Source organism: Panicum virgatum, chromosome 3K, assembly GCF_016808335.1.
Source record: "Panicum virgatum strain AP13 chromosome 3K, P.virgatum_v5, whole genome shotgun sequence".
Lineage (NCBI taxonomy): Eukaryota > Viridiplantae > Streptophyta > Magnoliopsida > Poales > Poaceae > Panicum > Panicum virgatum.
The window spans coordinates 47,703,461-47,726,902 of record NC_053138.1 but is presented as its reverse complement, the minus strand read 5'-3'; the positions used below and the strand labels follow the sequence as shown (position 1 = coordinate 47,726,902).

Genomic DNA, 23,442 nt, shown 5'->3' with positions numbered 1-23,442 from the left:
AATTGTTGTCTTTTGGCGCTCCTTAAGTACCCATTTTATCAATTGTTTATCCTTGATAATGGCATGAATTTAATATCAAAATCACTAACCATCCTAACCCAGGCCTAATTATTGGTCATTTTCACATTTGCACATATATTTTGGAGGAACTTCATTTTTGCAGGTTTTTGGCCTATTTTGGAGCATGAAATGACGAGGCCCGTGATCGAGCGCTAACACGGAGAAAGACGAAGGCCAAAGCCCAAAGGAAGGACCAAAGCCCATGTTGATTCGAAGCCCATTCATGCACATCTATCCTCCAAGAGAGCCCAAATGGACCAAGCCCACAAAGATGAGATCAACATACTTCGGGATTAAGCTAAGCAAATGAAGATTTAAGGAAGGATTCCCTATCCTATTCTTTCCTCGAAGATATCTCCAAGATAACGACATCCAAAGGGGTGCAATCGTGATGGACATAAACTCTTGAAGATGCGAGGAGTCTACACGCGAAAGGTGAGACTGAGGCGGGCCCGAAAGAGGGTAGGCCGGCCGGCCTAGGCCCATGAAGCCTGCCGGCCTAGCCCATTTCCGAGGCGGTTCGGCCTCCCCTTCGACCGGTGGCTTCCTCGGCTTATAAATAGCTCGCACCTTATTCAACTCGGGGGATCCATCCAACCAGAACTCGACAAAAACCTAGGGCCAAGACCGGAGGAGGCTGACGGCCACCGCGAGCCTTCGAGGGTACCTAGGAGATGGCTTAGGCCACCCATAGCCGCCATGGCCTCACTGCGAGGTTGTGCCATGGTGGAGTTCGGGAGTCATCCCCAACATTCGTCAGGGTATGTACACACACGATGGTGATATCAATCTACTCTTTATTCTAGTTGTCTCGACTTTGGTCAACTTCAATGCATGCTTTCTTTCTCATATGTGATGCATCCATATGTTCATAGTGAGATTAGATGTATTCGTGGTGATTAGTCTATATCTTGCGGATACGTTGAGGTAGCGTGTTTTAGCTAGTTGGTTGATTACCCCAGTGTGGTGACAGCATGGCGGAGGGAAAAATTCTAGCGACAACATGATGTGGAATAGGATCGATGGCGAGTACCATGGGAGTCGTTGCGCGGCCACTAAGAGGAGGAGCTTCAAGTAAGAGCACTTGGTGGGCGTTTGGGGTAAAGCTTTGGGAAACCTTAGGCGTCGACACGCACCTCGCACCGGCGACCTTGGGAAAGTAGGCCACTTGCGAGCCGCCTTTCTGAGAGATGATTCCCTCTGAAACAACTATAGCCGGCTATTTAAAACCTTGGGCTTACCAGAACGATAAAGAGATAGATACACCTATATCTTATGTTTTTAATAGGGGTAGAGATTATACCATTGGTGAAATCCACCGTGATTGCTTCTTTTCCTTCTCAAGCCAAGTTAGCTCCGGACCTTTGGATTGTTCGACGAGTGCAAATGCCTCGTCACCAGACTATCTGGTGAGGCTATTCTTAGCGCAGTTAGACAATCACTTATTCCCTCGTGTGGGGTCATTCTTAGTGGTATATTATCTTTTAATTAGAAGGCTATTTTCGATAAAGGGCGAGGTAGAGTGAGCCACCATCAACTAGTGGAGGAAGAGGAAGTGATGATCAATACGGTGGCAGTTTCTGATAGCAATGGGGCTGGTGGTTCCTACAACACACTCATCTATAGCAGATATAATCGGTTAAAGCTTAACTGGCCGTTTTTTATGGTTGGGTGCTACCATATTTTTTCCCCATTTTTTGGTGGTTACCAAATAGGAATGATAACAATACCCTGCAATCTCTACACTACTTGAAAAGAACATAACTCATGTTCAGGCGGTCCGTGTGTCCGCCGTTTCGTTCTGCCTCCCTCCCGCGTCGTCAACACCTTCCATGGGTCCGCTCCGCTAATGTGTCTGCCTCTCTAACCGCTCCCCCGACTCCCCATCCTCGCCGGCCACTTCCTTCTACCCTGCAAACCGGCCTTCGCCTCCCACATTCGCGACAACTTCCCTGCCTCCAACGCGCACCTCCCTGCCTATCTCCGCGCCTCCACGCGACCCTGTCTCCTGCCACTCTCCTCCCTTCCCTGCCTCCATCACCCTTCTTCGCGCCGCTGCGCCTCCCCGTCCAGGTCGCCTCCCGTAGTTCGACGCCGGCTCTGACCCGACGCCGCGGGACTCCGCCGAGCCGGTGGCGCGGGGCTTCCCGTCTGGCGCCCGCCCCTCCAGCTCCTCCGCCCGGCTCCCACCCGACACCACGGGGCTCCCCATCCGGCGGCGCCCCTCTAGCTCCTCCGCTCGGCTCCGACACGATGCTGCGGGACTTCGCCGAGCCGGTAGCGCGGGGCTCCGCCATCCAATTCGAAATCTGAGGCAAAGCGGAAGCGGAATCACTCGCACGGAGAAGCCATGGCGTTGTCCCTCTCCCTCTCTTGCCCCGCGCCCCTCGCTGTCTACCGCTGTGCCGGAGCCAGGAAGCTCCCCACGACACACCGCTGGCCGCCACCACCGTCCCGTTGCGTCGCCGCTCCTCCGCAAGCCGGCCACCTTCACCTCGTTCGCGGTCGTCGCGGCGGCGAAGAAGGGGTACAAGATGAAGATGCATAAGGTTCTTTCTTGCTAGCTCCTCCTCGGTTCCTGTGAGTCATTGGATTGTTCGGTACCTTTGCTGATTCGGTCTTGTTCGGTCTGTGTGTCGGGAAGGCATTGGACAAGTGGTTCCTGGTGATGGGGAGGGGCAAGATCGTGTGCCGGTGCACTGGGAAGCAGCACATGCTCGCTGAGAAGAACACCAAGCGCAAGAAGAGGCTCTCCAAGATGGTAGACTTCTATTCTGTTCACCCCAAGATTTTCAATCGTCGGCTAAGATGTTTAGCGGCAGAGCTGTGTAGAGAAAATGGCCTCTCATGCCATATTTCAATATATTGTTTTGGCGATTGATGACACACACAACACTTGGACTAATATGATTGTTAAGATGATCATTCTAAGGCTTTTAGATTCAAGTGATGACAAAGAGAAGATAGGCAAAGTTAGGCCCGAAGGGCCGCCCCTACGGGGGTCTCAGGGCAGCGCCCTGAAACCTCTTCGGTCGGTAGCACCGGAAGAACCGACGCCATGGTATTTTGGTGCAGAAGGGAATCGAAGCCAAGTCAGCTTATAGGTACCGGATGAACCGATGGTTCAAAAAGGGGCATCGGTGCATTGGGCGTACTGTGTTCCAGAGATGGTGCAAGTCGCGCAAGAGCCAAGTCTTCAGCACAGGTTCAACTGGTGAAGCATCGATGCATTCTATCGGTGTAATGACGTCAGCTGTCAGGAGTTCAACTGCTACTTCGGGTTATGAGTGACCGGATGAACCGACGCTACCCCAGCTAGAGGCATCGGTTCATCTGATGATACGCAGATTTTGTACTGACCATTGGAGCAACAGCTACAAGACTTGGTGGCCTATATATACACCTCACCCCGGCCATTTGAAGTTCGCTGGAGTTGCTAAACATCCCACACACACCCAAGAACATCTCCAAGCCATACAAGAGCATCAAGATCATATCCTTAGCTTTTAGCACTAGCTTGTAAAGTGTGAGTGCTAGAATAGCTCTTAGTGAGTGAGATTGCAAGGCCTTGAGCCTTTGTGCTGTGGTTCTCTAGTGAACCAAACAAGAGCTTGGTGCGCCGGCCTCCTTGGAGCTACGAAGCTTGCCGGCAACGTCATCGACCCTCCGACTTGGTGTGGAGCGGCGACGACATCTTTGTGTGAGGGACGTGGAGACCCCCATCCTTTGTGGAGAAGCTCCTTAGTGGAACCCGGGGGCAAGGTGACTGTGATTGTGTTCACGGAAAAGACTTGGTGGCCGAGTAGCAATACTCTTAGTGAGTGCTACAACAACATGGATGTAGGTGTGCCTTTATGGCTAACCGAACCACGGGATAAACACCCGAGTCAAGAGTTTGCTATCTCCTATCCCGCTCTTTAAGATTCCGCATTTAATACTTGCAACCTTTGTGCCTTTACTTTCATAGAATAGTTTCTTGTTAGGAAAGGCTATAGGGTACATAACTCTTTTGGGATAGGGGTTTCACACTAGAACAACCTAGTTGCATATCTAGATATCTTGAATTAGTTTAAGTTTTGTGCAAACTAGTTGGAGCCATAGGTCAAGTTTTTAATTAGTACCTAATTCACCCCCTCCCCCTCTTAGGTTAGAGCACCCGATCACTTTCAAGCTGCCGTTACAGTGTTTAGCGAGCTATAGCTGGAATTTAGCGGGCTATAACCGGCTTTAGCGGGGTAAATACCATAGCGGCCGTCCTTTCTAGAAGCTATAGCGGTCTATAGGAGAAGCTATAGCCGGCTATTTAAAACCTTAGTTCACCCACTACATTACAGCTCGAATATTGTTCAATTGCTCAAGTCTTATATGTCTTTTATTAATTGTTGTAAATAAGTAGAAATCACGGTTGGTCCATATGCTTGAATTGAATGCTAATATAGGATGTTGATGTCGATAGCACATTGTGTTCTGGTGTTGTAATCCATCAAAAAATTTGTTTGACGTTCCCACCAACTAAGTATGCTCGCTTCAATTATTTAAGAAACAACCTGGTATGCAATGTGCATTAACTGGAAATATTGTGCATAAAGACCGGCCTAGGCCCAAATTAGTAAAGCATAGAAACATCCAACTTTCCAAGCCCCTCCCTTCCTAGCTCATATTTTGGCAGAGATGGTGTATATCTATTATCATTGTCCTGATTTCAACTATTTATGCTTGTGGAACAATATCCAGAATAAATTAAGATTTAAGAGTGGATATGTATTTTATTTCATGTTCTCATCTTTGAGTCTTTTGAAAATGGCAGGAGCTTGCTAGGGAATTGACAAAAATGTGTGCAGTTCTTTTATCCACTATATCATATGATAAATTGTTGCATATATGTAGAGAAATTTCATGCATAGATCCAGGAGAACAGGAAGAGTTCCAAGAATAGAAAAGAGTGGAGAAACTGTAAGAAATATTGTAATTCTTGGGTTTATTTATTGGTCTGACTCTCTGATGCATTTCTTGAGTTCTTTCATCATTGGTGCAGTACACTTCTTCTAGAACTACAAGCATATGCCAGAAGTGACAACTGCCAGCAAGCTAGCCCTCCCCGACGTCTGTGGTTGTGTGTTTGAGTGCATCAATCATCCAGGATCAAGGTGATGAACTGTTTCTCACCGTATATGCGATGTTCTCTTAATCCGATGTGACAATTTATGCTTAGGTCACGGATCCCTGGTTTTTGTTGTATTTGGGTCATGAACTGCAGTTCTGCACTCTAGGATAATTAATGGTTTGGCTTTGGTTGGGCCCTTTGGCATAGCCCTACTCGATTTTCTACTTCAACTTTCTACATTACAATTAGGCTCTCTCTGTATTCTCTACCTGCAACCTTTACTATTTTGAAGAATTTTTCTTTGTTATCTCTGCAACAGAAAGACCTGACAGAGATCCACAGAAAGACCTTAAAAATTATAGCGTAAATTTGAACTGCGTTAACTTTTTTTCTACTTAAATAAGGTGATACTATAAGCTGACCATCGTATTATTTGTCCTAACATGGTAGATATGCCTCATATTTCGTCTTGAGGGGTCAAGGATAATTACTCTCATGTTGTATCCATGGCACATCACACATGAATTTGATGAATTATCACAATCACAGAACTTTCAGGCTGAGCCTGGTAGAATAACAACAGTTAACACTCTTTTGCAGTGCGATCCATATGTTGATTAGGCCAGTTGCATGCATCCCTGGATGCGAACGTGCTTCAACCCTTTCGTTGGACGGCACAAGCATGGCAAGAACCCCCAATCGAGCTCTTTCTTTGCAGGTGTAGTTTTCCACCACCCTCCTTTTCCTTCCACTAAAATGGCAGCAACCAATATGGAGAGATATGCAAGACTAAAACCAGTTGAGTTTCCCAGAGTGTTACTGCCTGGTGCTTCCTTTGACACTGGCCGTGACCTCATGAGATCGAAGTTGTTGCCTCCAATCGGCCACACACAAAATCCCTCATTCTTTGAGCGAGGCAACCAGCTACACTACTTGCTTATAGTTGTTTGGGAGTGTCATTTTTTAGGATTTGGCACAAAGCTTGTGCGAGTGACTAATGAGGTCAAATATTAGTAGTAACGAGGACCAAGAAAGCGTTTGGCTCAATGCTTGTGCGACTGACTGATGAGGTCAAATGCATTCTTGAGATACGTAGGTTTGTAAATGTTTGTTTTCAAACTGTAAAGTTCTAATTGAACATAAGCAAGTATAGAATTTACAAACAAAATTTTGGTGAATCCGAACACAGTGAATTTCTAAATACTGTTCTTTAAGGTAGTTTTATGTGTTAGATTTTCTCATAAAACTATGTCACTTAATTAAAAAAACGAAATGCAAATAAAGTGGCATAGATTGTCTCATAAAACTATGTCACTTTATTTGCATTTCGTTTTTTAGAAAAATATTATTTGCCCCGTAGCAACACAGGGCCAATTGCTATATAATGTAATAATTCAAAATACTGTTCAGTGTCCTAATTGCTGTTGGTGCCGTAAACTAATGCAATTGTTGTCCTATATATTGATGTATGTTAATCTTGCGTTAAAGTTAGCTCACTGATTCTCACAACCTTGCAGATGCATCATGCTGCAAGTTTTGAAAACTGAACTATAATATGGCATCAGCAGAACTCTCCTGTCCAAGCTCGCCGAGCAAGCTAAGAGTTACAACAAACAGTGATGTTGCATTCATGTACCAGGGGAATACACTGCTAAGTAGCAGCTGCCTAGCCTCATCGATAACGTTCCTTGCTTGATAAGTTACTCTGAAATAGTCAATGGTGCACAAAAACATAAGTTTTTTCAATATAGGATTAATAGGTTATTCAGCATACAAATTAGGAAATAATTTATTATCTGACTTGCTGTGCAAAAGACTTGGTATGATCATTTCCAGTTTGGGATCATTGCTATTATTTGTATTTCTTCCTAACCCAAATGAGTAAGCATTTCTTAGTTCTTCAATTCTGGTTTCCAAAAAGAGTATGATGTTGCAGCTCCTTCCAAAGTCACCGTGTGATGGAGCATTTCCTCGATTTGCTCGGGCAGTCCGTGGTCATCTTGTTCATCTAGCGTTTGCTTTGTCGATGGAGACCAACGATGACAAATACAGGCACTCAAGAACTTGGATGGGTTTTTCTTTGTTTCCAAGCATTGTGTGTGTTATGGTGGATAGTTGTGTCCTCGGTATCCTTTCCGTATGTATGTGTACTTATACTATGTGTTTTCCTTATGATCTGATACAAACATGTGCTTTAGAAAAGGCTGGTCATCCAAATGTCGATTATCTCTATATGAACTTTGATGAGGCTGTTGTGTAATTTGTTGAGCTCCATTGCCTCGGTTGCTATTAGCATCATATATTATGTAGATTTTTGCCTTCTGAGTGAATGTTTTTTACATGATATGATATTGGTGGATATTTGATCCGAGATGTATAGCGAATGCATTTGGAAAGGAAATGCTTCCTCTCTTAATATTTGTATGTGAATGGAGAATGTCTATGTATGGGTGCTTCATGTCACAACTTCCGCCCTTGCTTAGGCTAGGCTTTCTACATGCCTCAAGTGAAATAAGTGCATAATATTTGCATGCCTTTTTATTCAGTATTCCGCCAAATGCTATTAGAACATCAGGGACAATTGTTTGTTACCCGTTGCAATGCACGGGCACAAAACTAGTCTTCAAAAAACATATACGTATATTTTTTTCTACAAATATTACATACATTATTTCTTTCTTCATTCTTGCCAAGAGGGGAAAGGCTTCCCTTTCTTACAAGTTACAACCTTGCTAGAGCTGTCAAATGTTTGCTATGACCAAATTCTATTGCTAAAACTAGGTACAATATGGTTACATGGACTTATTACATTGCAATACTAGGGTTAGGGTAGAGTTTGAATTGGTTTATCTAGTCTAGGGGTCATAAAAAATGAGGTCCCTATTATAATTGGCAAGAAAACTGGATGGCTTGATTTTGGGAATGGGCCACAAAGATGCCCGTTTACTTACACGGGATCACCCATAGTAAAGTAATACCACGTGAGGATGTATGATTCGGCTGAACCTCTTTAACAAATATAATACCTTCTGTATTGTGTATGATCATTACATGAATATCTCAAATAGATCCATATATAAATGCTTACAAGTCTTTCTTGGCCCACCAACCCTCTTAGCTCTACCAGCGAGTACACTCTCCTTTATTCTCGTGTGCATCATGGTACATGTAGTATGTAGAAAAATGGATGGATGGATGCAAATGATGTATGGTAGAAGGTAGGATTGACATATGCGCCCTAGACGTTTAATAATAAAGTAATAATAAAGTAATAATGTATGGGTTGGATGTGATGGATTTATGAATTTAGGATTGACATATGCTGTCGTCTGGGCTGCCTAATTTAATTGTAACTATGGTTTGCTGTTTAATTTGTCGCATATGCATATGTGTGTATTACTATGTACATGGTGTATGATTGTGTGATGTATATATATGTATAATCCTTGATTGTGTGAACTCTATGCATGTAATCCTCAATGTGCTAATGTACAGCTGGGTTATATATATATACTGGTCGTGATAACTCCCGATACTTACAAAGGTTTAATTTGATATTTTTATTTCAAATCATCCCAGCTAGTCATAATAACAATATAATATCGTGTTCAATATGGGTGCCTATTTGGGGTGGGACTAATCAAAATATCATGTTCCATGCATGCAAGTAATATGAAATAACTGCGTAACCATTTCAATATCTCACGCAGTCACAAGTTCACTATACTGGACATTATAAATCAACAGTACGTACATTAAAATCACGTATGTTCAAATAATGTCCCCGTGTTCATAAATCTCGGGCCCTAATAGGCACCCATATTGCACGTACGCACGACACTGGCCCGTGTGTGTTCATCTCAATCCTCACCTGATGAGACGCATAGGTGCGATTTGGCACCTAGTGGGTGCATAGAAAAGCAGAGATTTCATAGGACCCATTTATCTCACATGCATATTGCCCACGCTTTACACATGCCTACTAGCCTACTGTCACAATCTGGCCAAACAATATATATATATATATATATATATATATATACACACACACACAACTAGAAAACGGGCCTTGGGCACCGGCTGAGAAGGGCTAAAGGCACCGGTTTCCCAACCGGTGCCCCGCAACCGCGACCAATGGCCTCGCCTTAGGACACCGGGTTTTTCAACCAGTGCCTTAGGCTTCCATTGGGACCGGGCCTCCATTGACCACGTTCTTTGTTATTTTTCACAAATTTTTTCCAAATCCTGCGCTCAAAGTTAAGTTTGATATTCAGGAATTGTTATTAATAGAAAAAGGGTTTGATTGTGCAAACTGAACTTACCTGTTCAAGGGGTCTATGATATGTTGGATTGCGGACTTTGGATTTCTCATTGAGTCAAAGACTATAAGATTGCCGGTCTCTACGGAAAGTATGAGTAAAATCCAATGATAACTGCAGATATAGATAGGATATATACATAAATGTATTAGACAACTTAGTATTTATTTAGTAATATAACAGAGGATTGAGTCGACCAAGGCTTACCCAAAGTTGTATGGTATGAATATATAGGATTTGTAACTTTACCTAGCCAACGAATCGTACATGTTTTGGCACGTTTTCTTGTAACTTTTGTTGATCAATATCTGGTTGACTAGCAAAGGAGACATGAAGCCGACCTGATGGTGCCATCCATGTTTTCGGCTTCTTTGGGTCTCCTGTCTAAACGATGCGATAGAAATTTTATAATGCACACATATAATTATTTTCTTGTTAACAAAAAGTATTAATGTAGAGGTAAGTGATACTTACAAAACCCAAATGGTGATGATAGAGGCGTCGAGGGCTTGTCGATGGTAAATGTGATATAAATTTTGGAACTACACCCAGAAGTCGTCCTCCCCGCGGAAGAAATCATGGTCACGATACTTGACTCCAAACATTTTCCCTTCGTCTTTCGCCATTCGCAGGTACCATCTTTGCAAATTGAACATCTACGTGCCTAGACTTTTCTCCTCTTCCTCAGTGACAAAAGGTTTTCCATGCTGGAATGGAGTAATAGTGCGAGCGACATGGATTTTTGCCTCCACATGCCCCGTTGCCTCCTCTAGCGTTAATCTAGTTTCAGAAAGAAATATTGCAGCCTGTAGGTCCGCCTAGAGTTGTACGTCCGTCGGGTGTAGGAGTGGCAACCCTGGCACCCGGAGGGGCTCTAGTTCTTTTTGTTGTGTGCCAAGCTGAGGAATGGTCTTGCCATATTTTTTCTTCAGATTTCTCACCTTGTGTGCCTTTGTCAGAGTACGATCATAGTTCGAGGGTAAGCTTTTCGGTTTTGGTGGGTTGTCTAGGTTTGCAAGAAGCTTTTTCCCTAGTTCTAGAGGTACATTTTCCCTCGGCGGGGGGACTTTTACTTCAATTGTTCTTTTATATATCGAGCAGTCTCCTCTTCTAACCCCTCAGCGGTTTTCTCGTAGGTTAATTGTCTTTTAACCGTTTTCTGCTTCTTCTTTGAGGGTCCAGCCGCTGGGAGGGATGCTGTCTTTTTCTTTCCCTTTTCTAGTGTAGGAGGAGTTGGAGTACTCGTGGACCTTTGCGCCGGCGGAGACGGTGGTGAAGGAGGTGGTAGTGGGGACGGCGGTGAGGTAGGCCGCGGAGATGGGCGATCGGTCTGCACGGGAGCCGTTGTGCTTGCAGTAAGTTTGATGTCGGCCTTGCAACATAGAACGACCCCGTGCAGTGTGTCTCCCAATGTCTTCTCTCCATCCCCTCCAACGAAGTCGAGCTCAAGATCCTCATTGTTTCCAACTATCTGCTCGACTATGATGGAGGAGTAGCCAGGAGGTATCGGCCTTCCATGAATTGTAGTAGAAGGATTCAGGGGCAGGGCTGACCCGTATGCGACATGAATGGATATATTTCTTGCTCGCACATGAAGCTCGCACGGTGTCGGCATGGTGACATCATCCACTGGATACCTCTGGTCATCTACCGCCGTTGCCTCAATCTGGGGTTGCTGTTCCGCTTGTACGTCGGGCGCCACTGTGGATGCACAGCTGCTGCGTCGCTGAGAGGCCGGGCTTATCACAACATCCGGGTGCGACCCAGCAGTGCCCCTTTAGTTCAGAGCTGGCTGCACCACCTCATTGACCCTGGCGTCCATCTGAGATTTCAAGGACGCAACCTTCTTGTTCATCTTTTCTTCTATGGCACGAAGTTTCTCTTCCTGTCCGGCTTTGCTCTTTCAGTGAGTCTTGTAAGAGGGATTTCCGGCCCAAGCAACTTTCCATGGGACCACGCCGATGCCGTGGGCTCGTCCTGGGTGTTCCGGATTCTTTAATGCCCTTGTCAGCTCATCATTCTCCCTTTGAGGATGGAATGTTCCTTGTTGAGTCTCATCTATTGCAGCGACTAGATCATGGGACACTTCTTGCATATGCTCGGGCACGACCAAACTTCCATCCAACTGGTTTAGTGTCACGCCATTAGCAAATAACCACCACTTGGATCTATCCGGCCAATCCCAAGCCGTCGGCCTGATGCCTCTATCTATAAGGTCCTGCTCCATCTTCTGTCATTTTTTAACTGACTTCTTGTACCCGCCAGCCCCAAGGTGGTGGCTGTACTTCTTATTTGCTGCATTCACCTTAGCTTGTTCGGATTTTTTTGGGCTTCCTCTGATAGTTTGTATTGTTTGAACTCCTCCCAGTATGGTTTAACCTGAGGAAGATCGTCCCAGTTCGGCTCCTTATCCTTCTTGATGTAATTGGTGTACAACTTCTTCTTGAAAGTTGCAAAGGCAAGGGCCATCTTTCTCAAGGCACATTTCTTCACAAGTTCTTGGTCAACTCCTTCAGAAAGAGTGAACATATCCTTGAGTTCTGCCCATCGCATTTCCTTCTGATGTGCAGGCACGTCGTGTTGCTGTTCTTCGGGTTTGGTCATTTTCCATAGTCTTGTGGTGATCGGAATTCTTGCCCGAACAATAACCCCACATTGGTTGACAAATTTTGTGCTAGCATCCTCTGGAGCACCTGGATAGCCCTCTATGTCCACTTCTCTGACGACCTGTCTTCCCTCCATTTTCTTGGTTGGCCGGCGTCTCCCTTTTGACTGGCTAAACGAAGTCGATGCGGAGGTCGACTAAATTACAGAAAATATATGTTAATCGCAAAACTAATCTACCGAAGTCACCATGCATATAGTTTTTAGATTCGTACTGGAACATGCTGCTGTTGATTGGGCGGCGGCGCAAAGTCATCATCTTCTTCATCGGCATCTCCAGACATATTCAGGAACGAATTAGCTGTCCGAGCATCTTCTTCAGCGATTGGCTGGGTGGTGTTGGCCCTCGTATCTTCGTTTATTGCGTCCAACATGTATTGTCCGGCGGCCTGCTCATCACCGAAGGGGTCCATCCTTAACTAAAACCGTAAAAATGTGTTAGAGTATGTGTCCATCCTTAAATGAAGCAGGAGAATTCAATTCTTTGAACGAATATGCGTGTTTGAGTGAGTGTGTGTGTATGTTAGAGGGACAGAGAAAGAGAGAGAGAGAGAGTGAGTGTGTGTGTGTGTGTGAGTGTGTGTGTGTTAGTGTGAGTGTGTGTGTGTGTGTGGTAGAGTGTATTAGACAGTGTGTGTGTGTGTGTGTGTGTGTCGTGGAACGGGGTCGAGGAACGGGGTTGAGAGTTGAGGGTCGAGGAACGGGGTTGAGGGTCGAGGTCTAGAGTTGAGGGTCGAGGGATGGCGAATGAATGAGTTAGAGAGCGAATACGAAATTACTCGTCGTCGTTCGTCGTTACTCGTCGTCCTTAGGTACCGGGTCTCCGAACAAACGGTTCCTAAGGGCCCAACGGGCGGGAAATGAAAAGACCCTATGGTACCGGGTGGATATCCAAAACCGGTACCTTAGGCTATTTAAGTTCACTTTTCAATAATCTTTGACCGAGTTGGAACGGAATTCTTCAGTATCTCAATGGTAACGCTCGGTAATTTGGGCTCCGCGGCCACGGTTCGACTCCCGCGCGATGCCCCACTTTTTTTTACCCAAATATGACCCTAAGGTACCGGTTGGATTTTCCAACCGGTAACAAAGGTTCCCTTTTCTTTTCCCTTTTGTTTTTCTCTTTTAAATCTATTAATTGCCTCATAATTCATAATAAATCTGATATTTGCATAATAAATCTGATAATTACCTAGAAAATATGATAATTATCTAATAATTTAAATAATTGTCTAATAGTTAAAATAATTGTCTAATAAATTTGTTATTTGCTCAATAAATTTATTAACTGCCTAGTAAATCATTCAACTAAGAAAATATTAACTATGGTTTTAGGTGCACAATAATAAATCGTTTAAATGTACAATAATTTTAATTACTACATAATAAATCATTTAGGTGCATACCTAATTATTTTAATTGCACAATAAATCAAATAATTGCATAATAAATTATTTAAATGCAAAATAATTCTAAATACTACATGATAAATCATTTAGGTGCATAACTAATCATTTTAAATGCATAATAAATCAAATAATTGCATAATAAATCATTTAATTGTCCAATAAATCAATTCATTGCATAAGAAATCTAATAATGTTCAAAGAAAATATTACAAGACATAATCATTCAACTAAGGGAATATTAACTATGGTTCGCTTTACAATCGTCCCTTCATTATGATCATGACGTGCGTACGGAGCCTCCTCTTTGGCTAAAAGAATACTTGTGTCAACCTCCACTGCGAACGGAGTCATATCTTCAACCTTATTGTATTCTTCTTCATCTATGACATCGTCGACTCCCACAATTTTTCTTTTTCCTGCCAGAACAATATGGTGCTTTGCCTCATCTCCGGCACCTACAAAACTTGATTTATTCCTAGACTTGTCCTTTCTCGTTTTGCTAGACATGTCCTGCACATAGAAAACTTGAGTGACATCTTTAGCTAGGACGAATGGTTCGTCTCGATAGCCAAGCTCTTTGAGGTCTACCGTTGTCATTCCGTACTCGTCGATATCGACACCTTTTCCTATGAGTTTAACCCATTGATAACGAAATAGAGGTATCTTCAACGGCCCATAGTCGAGTTCCCAGATCTCTTCAATGTAACCAAAATATGAGTTCGTTTGGCCACTAGAGTCGGTGGCATCTATACGGACACCACTATTTTGATTGGTGCTCTTGTTATCTTGGGCTCTTGTATAAAATATGTAACCATTAATTTCATATCCTTGGTACATCAGGATTGAATTTGCCGGACCCCTGGCCAGCCAAGCTAACTGCTCATGAATTTGATCATTGGCCATGACTTCCTTCTGCAACCAGGTGGCGAATGTATCATTATGATGTTTTGTAATCCATGTCTCAGACTTCAAAGGGTATATACTTCGCACAATTTGCATGTGCTCCTCCATGTATGGAGCCACCAAGGCTGATTGTTGTAGAACTGTGAGATGTGCTTTGCTCAACGTGGCATGATCTGTGGCATTTACTGATTTTCTTCCAAGTGTGCCATTTCTAATCAGCCGCCCCTCATGACATGATACTGGAATCCCAATTGGGCAGAGTTCTTCCACATAGTCAACACAAAATTCAATGACCTCCTCTATGACGTAACCCTTCGTAATGCTTCCTTCTGGACGAGCCCGATTACGAACGTATTTCTTTAGTACTGCAAAGTATCATTCAAAAGGGAACATATTATGAAGGAAAACAGGACCGAGAATACCAATCTCTTTGACCAGGTGAACTAGAAGATGCGTCATAATATTGAAGAATGATGGAGGAAATATCATTTCAAGACTGACTAAACTTTGGACAGCATCCTCTTGTAGCCTGCTTAAACTCGATAGATCGATTGCCTTCTGAGAAATTGTGTTGAGAAATGCGCATAGCTTTATGACTGTTGCTCGAACATTAGCTGGTAGAATACCTCTAAGTGCAATTGGAATCAATTGCGTCATCAACACGTGACAGTCATGGGACTTTACGTGTGCAAATTTCTTCTCTTTCAAGTTCAATAGCCTCTTTATATTCGAAGAGTAGCCTGATGGGACCTTGATACTGTTCAAACAGTCGAACATACTTTGCTTCTCTTCCTTACTAAGAGTGTAGCACGCAGGACCTAGATAATGACATCCTTTATCCCTTTTTTCTGGATGTAGGGCGGCCCGTTGTTTCATACGTTGAAGATCTTGCCGCGCTTCCAATGTATCCTTTGCCTTACCGTAGACACCAAGGAAACCTAGAAGGTTTACACAAATATTTTTTGTTAGGTGCATCACATCAATTGCGTGGCGGATGTCTAAGACTTCCCAATAAGGTAACTCCCAAAAAATACTCTTCTTCTTCCACATAGGTGCACGTCCATCATCACTCTGCACTGATTTGTTGTTGGATCCTTTTCCGAATACTACTTTTATATCTTTGACCATTTCAAACACCATTTTCCCACAACGGTGCCTAGGCTTGGTACGATGATCTGCCTTTCCATCGTAGTGAGCATGCCTCCTCCTTAATGGGTGCTTGATCAGAAGAAATCGACGATGACCCATGTACACGATCTTCCTACAGTGCTTGAGGTACATGCTGTCAGTTTCTTCTAAACAATGGGTGCATGCCCTATAACCCTTATTGGATTGTCCGGAGAGGTTACTTAGTGCTGGCCAATCGTTGGTGGTTACGAAAGGCAATGCACGTAGGTTAAAATGATCCTCTGCATGCGCATCCCACATACGAACACCCTAATCTTTCCACAACAATAGAAGATCCTCAATCAGTGGTTTCAGATACACATCTGTATCGTTACCGGGTTGCTTCGGGCCGGGGATAAGCACCGGCATCATAATGAATTTCCGCTTCATACACAACCAGGGAGGAAGGTTGTATATACAGAGTGTTATAGGCAGGTACTATGACCCCTGCTCTGCTCACCGAAAGGATTCATGCCATCCGTACTTAAGCCGAACCTTATATTCCTCGCTTCATTTGCAAATGTTGGGAATGTTCTGTCCACTTTTCTCCACTGCGACCCATCAGCGGGGTGTCTCAACATATTGTCTTGCTTACGTTCTTCTTTGTGCCATCGCATCAATTTAGCATTCGTTTTGTTCATGAACAAACGTTTCAGACGTGGTATTAGAGGAAAATACCACATCACCTTGGCAGGCACCCTCTTCTTGACACGCATTTCCTCAACGTCGCCTGGATCATCTCGAGGGATCTTATACCGGCATGCGTTGCATACAGGGCATGAATCCAAATTTTCATACTCACCTCGATATAGGATGCAGTCATTAGAACAAGCATGTATCTTCTGTGCCTCTAATCCTAAAGGACAAACAACTTTTTTTGCCTCGTATGTTGTCTCCGGCAAGGTGTTACCCTCAGGGAGTAAGTTTTTTATAAGTTTCAGCAACTCCTCGAATCCCTTGTCAGACAAACCATTTGATGCCTTCCATTGCAATAATTCCAATGTGGTACCCAACTTCTTTTGGTCTTGTTTGCAATCAGGGTACAATAATGTTCTGTAGTCCTCCAACATACGCTTCAGATCTCTCGATTCCTTTTCTATTTCGCAACCTTCCTCAGCTTCACACAGCATCTGACCAAGATCATCTTCTACAATGTATCCTTCAGTATCTTCTTCAGGTTCACCCATTGCAGTGATGTTGAAAAAGGAATTATAATTGGCTGCAAAGTCATGAATCCTATCCTCTTCTTCTACATTATTATCCAGCACAATTCCTCTTTCGCCATGCTTGGTCCAAGCATAGTAGTTCGGCACGAAACCACTATTGAACAAGTGACAATGGATGGTTCTTGATGATGAGTAATCCTTCTCATTCTTACAGAATTTGCATGGACAACGAATGAAACCGCCATACTTGTGTTTCTCGGCCGCTTCTATGAATTCATGCACGCCATCAATGAACTCCTTTGAACGCCGATCGGCCATGTACATCCATTGCCGACTCATCTAGGTCCACAATACATTTATATACATCATTGTAGTGTACAAATAGTTCATTCATACTATAATAAATTTGAATTCAATGGGACTAATGGTTTTCCTCATCTCCTCCTGTAACGAACATGGCACCATTTATGCCATTTCGAGTGATTTTGGTGATCGAATGACAACGCAATCAATGGGACTAATGGTTTTGTTAAGTGAACATTTCTAGATCCTAGGGATGAAGTAAAAAGGCCATACAAAGCAAACCACGAAGAAAGAACTCAAAGAAACGCTGAATTGGATGAGTTCTACTGAAATCAGTAGCACCGGAAGAACCGATGCCCATAACATCGGTGCATCCGATGGTTGTCGGAAGATCCGAGGCCATGCATTGGTGCAAGACTGAGTGCCTCTGAAGATCAAGTGAAGAAAGAAGTGAAGCACCGATTGAACTGACGGTGTCAAGTAAAGCATCGGTGCAATCAACGTACTATGTTCCAGAGACGTTGTCAAGCGTGCAGCAGTTAAGCTTTCAGCACCGGATGAACCGATGCCCCATCGGAGCAAGCATCGGTGCAATGACGTCAGCAAGGTGCAACGTCTATCTGCGGATCTAGTGTCACCAGAAGAACCGATGCCTAAGCATCGGTTCAACTGATGGTTCCTGAAGCTGCTGCGGCCGTGTCCGTGAAGCCAACGACTAGTTCAGAGCACAGAGTGACCGGAAGAACCGATGCCTCTGCACCGAAAGTTCGGATGCCTGCGCAGAAAGCTGCCAATGGCTACAAACGGCCATTTGAAGATTGCTGGAATTGCTAGAAGTCATACACACACACCCAAGAACATCTCCAAGCCATCCAAGAGCATATAGATCATATCCTTAGTCCTTAGCACAAGCTTTATGAGTGTTAGTGCTAGGTTAGCTCTTGAGTGAGTGATCAAGCAAGGGTTAGATCCTTATGCTGTGGTCTAGAGTGAACCAAAGTTGTATCACGGTGCGCTGGCCTCCTTGGAGCCTTGGTGGCTTGCCTGCAAGTCTACGACCCTCGGGCTTGGTGTGGAGCGGCGTCGATGACATTGTGCGGGGGACGGAGGTCCCTCCTTCGTGGACAATCTCCCTTAGTGAAGATCGGGATCAAGGTGACCGTGATTGTATTCACGGAAGAGACTTGATTGCCGGGAAGCAATACTCTTCGTGAGTGCTTCAACAACGTGGACGTAGGGGCGCCTTTGTGGCAAACCGAACCATGGGATATATCCTCGTGTCGAGAGTTCGCTTCCTCTCATCCCTCTCTTTTAGCTTCCGCATTTCATATTGCAACTTGTGTGCCTTTACTTTCTTAGTGTAGTATCGTGTTAGGATTGGCTATAGGTTTGTTATCGCCATAAATTAACAGGGTTAATTTATGGGCCGAAAGCATGATGGGCTTAAAGCAGAAGATTGAGGAAGGCTTGTAAATCAGCTCCTGCGTGAGCATATGGGCCACATTGGCCGTGTATCCTTAGATTTAGTTTAAGGTTAGAGATATAGTCCAATCGGGACAAGATTAGTTTAGATTGTTTCCCAAGTCTCCGGACTATAAATATGTATCCTTTGTTATTCATGAAGGAGAGCGTCATCACGTCTCACAACAACAACTCTCGGTGCATCACCACCCCTAATCCTAGGGTTTCATCCAAGTAAGGGCCATGCTGCCCTGATCGCTTCCTGCGATCAGGGCAGCATAGTTCTTGCTCTTACCTTGGTATTACTCGTACTGAAACATTTTTTATGGTGAGTAATACTAGTTATCCTGATGTTCGTAGCATGGTTTTTTGTAGATCTATTATGCCTCATTGCTTATCATCTACGAATATCATGTTGTTTCTGTGCTGTCACATTAAAATCTTATGCTAGTTCTTGTCGCATAGAATTAGTCGCACAGAAGCAACACTCTGCTTCTTTTATGTTTAGTAGATCTGATCTGTTATGGTTTGCTCTTATCTTTGGAGTTGGCGTAATATCTGCTAGGTTAGGCCTTGCAAACGGATTGGACGATCCGGTGGCATAGTAGATGCTTTATCTTGACCTTGATAGGGATTGTTCCGGGAATCGGCTCTTGCTAGTTCTTAGGCCTCTGTTTTGGGTTACGGTCTAGTTGTCTGTTACGTTCATTAGGCCTAGTCACGTGTAGGATGTTCCGATCTAGCAGTGAAGCTTTTACCATCGTGGATTAGATTAGCTAGATTTAATTGAAGCAGCTTTACAATTATTCGCTTTATTCATCGACATCTGGATGGTTACAGATCCAATCTGACACCGGGACTCGATCGGCTCTTTAAAGCCGATGCAAGAGTCGTCCCGGGGAGCCGACCACAGCTCGGACTTACGTTTACACGTGTCTTTGTTTGCAGGAAACTGTTCAGAGCACGTCTACACCCTCCTGATCGGGTATAGGTCAGGTGGCACGCCCGGTTTTACACAAAACCTCCGGGCGCATGACGGAATTGCGGGCCGTCGACGAGGGAGCAGTGCCTGCCAGAGCCCCAGCAACCTCCCGGCTCTTCGTGTTGCCCGTCGCTGCTCGCCGGTGGATTTCGGCTGACAACACATTCTGGCACGCCTGGTGGGACCACTCCTCTCGGCAACAACATCCACTGCAACAATGACCGGAGCTCAAGATCAAGAACCTGCTTCCAAGCCAGTCACATATGAAGAACTTCCTCCTGAACACAAGAAGAAGTATGACGAGATCAAAGCTCTGCTGGAAGCCGATCTCATCGGCTCTTTTGAGAAGACTCGCAACCATGGCATCAGGTGGAAGGGGTTCTCACCAGAAGGCGTTCTTGACAATGTAGATCTGTCTGTACAATCTAAAGAGCGCACCAGAGCCCTGCGTCAGGAGATGAACTACATGGTGGCCCATTCGCTTCATCGGCATTCTCAGAGCCTGATGAACGAGCTTGAGCGCATGGCGCACCGCGTCATCCAGGAGATAATCAAGAACCAGTACTCTCCATCGGGGCCAACCCTGGGGAGTCACACAGAGGAAGCTGCACTGCGTTCTAGGCCACAGCTGCCATTCTCATTTGCAGCTCCCAGACCACAGAGCTCGCCGATCTACGTCGTCCACAAGATCGGCGGTGATCCTGGAGAAGGCCAGTTCCTCACCGAGCCACCCAAAGAGATCTCGCACGGTTACACGTGCGCTTGCATCCCTGACAGCGTCAGTCCGGCACGCTCGGTGCAGATGGCGAACCCAGGAGCTTCTGGAGTAGACGCAGACAAACAAGCATGGCTGGCAAAGTACGCTACTGGGCCGAGTGCTGAGCCATCGGCCCCAGGAGTTCTTAGTGTCGAGCAGGTCAGTGCAATACTGAGAGACCAGTTCGGCATCCTGCCCAAGAGGAAAGCAATCGGCTATTCCAAGCCGTATCCAAGCGACTATGACTTGATCCTGCTGCCACCTAAGTATCGACTTCCGGAGTTCACCAAGTTCAACGGGTCAGAGGGAGCCAGCTCCATCGAGCATGTGAGCCGATACTTAACGCAGCTTGGGATGATTTCAGTGTCGGATCCGTTAACGGTCCGGTTCTTCGGCCAATCCCTGATAGGCCCAGCTTTCGGATGGTATGCATCGCTGGCTCCGGATTCAATTCGGACTTGGAGGCAGCTTGAAGATAAGTTCCATACCCAGTACCATTCGGAGGCTGCTGAAGCCGGAATTGCCGACCTCGCCCAGGTTAGGCAAAAGTGAGGAGAGACCGTGTCGGAGTACATACAACGCTTCAGAGAAGTCAAGAACCGATGCTACTCATCGCCCATCACAGAGAAGGAGGCAGTCGATCTGGCTTTCCTGGGACTTGCTGAGCCAATCAAGGATGCGGCTTTTCAGTTGGAGTTCACGTCTCTGGCGCACCTGGTGCAGAAGCTTACAGCATACGAGCATTACCATCCTGAGCTGTACCAGGACAAGTTCAAGCGCCATGTAAACATGGCACAAGCTGAAGAATCTGACGACTCTGGCGAGGAGCAAGAAGTAGCCGTGGCAGAGTAGACTCGGGGGGCAAACCCTGTCCCATGAAAGTGGGTCAAACATCAGGGACTTGTGAAGGACTTCGACTTCGACGTGACCAAGGCGGAGCAGATATTTGATCTACTCCTCAAAGAAAAATAGCTGAAGCTCCCAGAGAATCACAAGTTGCCAACGGCCCAAGAGCTGCAGGGGAGACTGTACTGCAAATGGCACCACTTGTTCACTCATTCCACGGGCGAGTGCAAGGAGCTACGTCGACAGATACAATCGGCTATCGAGCAAGGCCGATTAATCCTGGCTCAACACACGATGAAGGTTGACACCAAGCCCTTCCCGCAAGCTAACGTGGTGGAGCTGTCAGCTTTCGGATCCAAGGGCCAGGACTTGGCATTCCAGATCAACATGGTGGGACCCATGTGCCGCCATGATAGGCAGGGGAGAGAGGCCGCTTCTGGCAAACGGCCGCAAGATGAACGTGAGCTGGAGCAGCGGCACATGACTGAAGAGCAGGTGCGCCACATCTGCAATCAGCTTCCAGCTTCTAATCGGCTTCTGGAAAAATACCAGTACCAGTACCAATTGCGACGCCGATATGAATCGGAAGAAGATGAGTACGAGCATCGCTCAGGAAGGACATTGGGGAGGTGCCAGGCTATACGCGACCACTGGCATTGCCCGTTCTTCAGGTACTGTTGGAATTCCGGCATGAGCCGATTAGCTACTATAGATGATTGCTTGGAGTGCAGACCTCGAGGACACCAGCAGCACAAGACATCAGTGTTCCGGCGCTTAGGGCCTGGAGCACATCATGAAGACCGTATGAAGAGGCCAACCAAGGGCGATTCCGAGCAAGAAGAAGAAGACAGGTACCATCGCCCACGGTGGTGTCCTGATGGGCTCAATCGCTCGCAGAAGCGCAGAGTACAGCGCTTGCGCAATCTGGAAGAGGCTGAAGCAAAGTATCTTGACGTGCTGAGGAAAGCGCGTCCGGATCTCGCAGAGCAGGTCAGTTCGGATCGAGGCGACAAAAAACGGACAGAGGCTGGTCTTATCCACTGGCCTCACAGAGTAGATACATCCTGGCAAGCTAATAGAGAGGCCGGTCCCAGCGATCGGCCCCAAAAAATAGGGAAATTTTGTTTGGGTTCGGAATTGTTACATCATGTACACACGATGGCCTGCTCTGGCAGTTGGCCACTCATCGACTATTTGATTTCGAATGATAATGGAAGTGTAGAAGCGGCCAGCCCATGCGGTTGGCCAAATAATTTTTCTTGTCATCTCCCTGTGTTTGCCGCTGATCTTGTAGACAATGAAGACTCGCCTGCATTCGCAGCTAGTTTTTCAGACGACGGTAAACTAGGATACGGGTTCACGTCAGCTGACGATTTGGAAGAAGTTGACATTGGTCCTGGGGATAAGCCACGGCCGACATTTATCAGCAAGAAGTTGGATCCGGTCTTACGTGAGGAGATGATTGCATTACTGAAAGAGTACCGGGACTGTTTTGCATGGGACTACACCGAAATGCCCTGTCTGGATAGAAGCATCGTCGAGCATCGGCTCCCGCTCAAGAAGGGGTTTCGGCCGTTTCAGCAACCAGCATCGTCGAGTATTTGGTTATGACCTTTGGACTGAAGAACGCTGGTGCAACGTACCAACGTGCCATGAATTACATTTTCCATGATCTCATCGGCAGATTGGTAGAAATCTACATTGATGATGTCGTGGTCAAGTCCAAATCGGCTGGGGGGCATCTAGAAGATCTGCGCCAAGTTTTAGAACGGACTCGAAGGTTTGGGCTCAAAATGAACCCAAAGAAGTGTGCCTTCGGTGTATCGGCCGGTCAATTTCTGGGATTCCTGGTGCATGAACGGGGAATCGAGATCGGCCTGAAGAGTCAAGAAGCTATGAGGACGATGAAACCACCTACTACAAAGAAAGAGTTACAGAAACTCATCGGTAAAATTAACTTTGTCAGGCGATTTATTTCTAATCTGTCTGGACGCATTGAGCCGTTTATGGGTTTAGTGAAGATCAAATCCGATGATGAGTTTCGCTGGGGGGCAGAACAGCAACAAGCTTTCGATGAAATCAAGGAATATTTGTCAAAGCCTCTAGTATTGGTTCCTCCTCAGCATGATAGGCCGTTTTATGTGTACCTGTCCGTGGGTGACACTTCTATTGCTTCGGTGTTGGTTCAGAAGCATGATGGCCAGGAGAGGGTAGTTTTCTACCTCAGCAGACGCATGTTAGACGCCAAGACCAGGTACCCTGAAATCGAGAAGCTTTGCCTTTGCTTATACTTTACATGTA

The 23,442-nt window shown here is 45.4% G+C and overlaps 1 pseudogene; it reads left to right on the top strand.

Annotated features, from left to right (window-relative positions):
- Positions 1–2,410: 2,410 nt before the first annotated feature.
- The window catches only part of LOC120700975, a 33,709-nt pseudogene continuing 12,677 nt past the window's right edge, over positions 2,411–23,442 (top strand).